The 894-nt window shown below is 47.0% G+C and overlaps 1 protein-coding gene across 1 annotated transcript in view; it reads right to left on the bottom strand.

The window, feature by feature from the left end:
* Positions 1-894, bottom strand: part of LOC103265127 (L-lactate dehydrogenase C chain-like) — a 22,129-nt gene that overhangs the window by 975 nt on the left and 20,260 nt on the right. The window lies entirely within an intron of this gene.

Below are 894 nucleotides of genomic sequence, written 5' to 3'. Positions count from 1 at the left end.
TCTTCTTTTTTTTTTTTTTTTTTTTGAGTTGGAGTCTCAGTTTGTCGCCCAGGTTGGAGTGCAGTGGCACGCTCCCAGTCACCACAGCCTCAACCTGCTGGGCTCAGGCAATTCTTCCACCTCAGCCTTCCGAGTAGCTAGAACTACAGGCACGCACTACCACTTTCAGCTAATTTTTTGATTTATTGTAGAGACGAGGTCTCACCATGTTACCCAGTTTGGTCTCAAACCCACAGGCTCAGACAATCCTCTCGCCTTGGTCTCCCAAAGTATTGGGATTATAGGTTTGACCCACCATGCCTGGCCTCATGAGTGTCTTTTAAATTTCTTTTTTGTTTGTTTGTTTTTTGAGTCAGAGTCTAACTCTGTTGCCCAGGTTGGAGTGCAGTGGCACACTCATGGCCACCACAGCCTCAACCTGCTAGGCCCAGGTAATCCTTCCACCGCAGCCTTCCAAGTAGTTGGAACTACAGGTGCATGCCACCATACCCAGCTTTTTTAATTTATTTACTTACCATAGAGACGAGCCTCCACTTGGGAGACTAAGACAGGAGAATCATTTCAGCCCAGGAGTTCAAGGCTGTAATATACCATGATCATGTCTGTGAATAGCCACAGCACTCTAGCCTGGGTAACATAGTGGGACGGGGAAAACGCTGGCTGGGAGCAAGGCCCCAGCTAAAGCGGCTGTGCGAGAGGCAAAGCCCCATGGATCCCATTGATGGGCCCCCTTTGATCTTTAGGAGTGTGTGCATAAGACAGAAAGTACCCCTTTCTGATGAAGCATTAACTGATAAGCGAGGATGATGTATTGATGAAACTGAAGTTTGAGACATGAATAAAGAACACAGCAAAAGCACAGCCATTAGAGATGCTAGAGAATGTTTAGTTACC

This window comes from Carlito syrichta, unplaced genomic scaffold, assembly GCF_000164805.1.
Source record: "Carlito syrichta isolate Samal-C Ts95f unplaced genomic scaffold, Tarsius_syrichta-2.0.1 Scaffold305865, whole genome shotgun sequence".
Classification (NCBI taxonomy): domain Eukaryota; kingdom Metazoa; phylum Chordata; class Mammalia; order Primates; family Tarsiidae; genus Carlito; species Carlito syrichta.
Note: the sequence above shows the minus strand (reverse complement) of the source record. Positions and strands in the feature narration are given on the sequence as shown.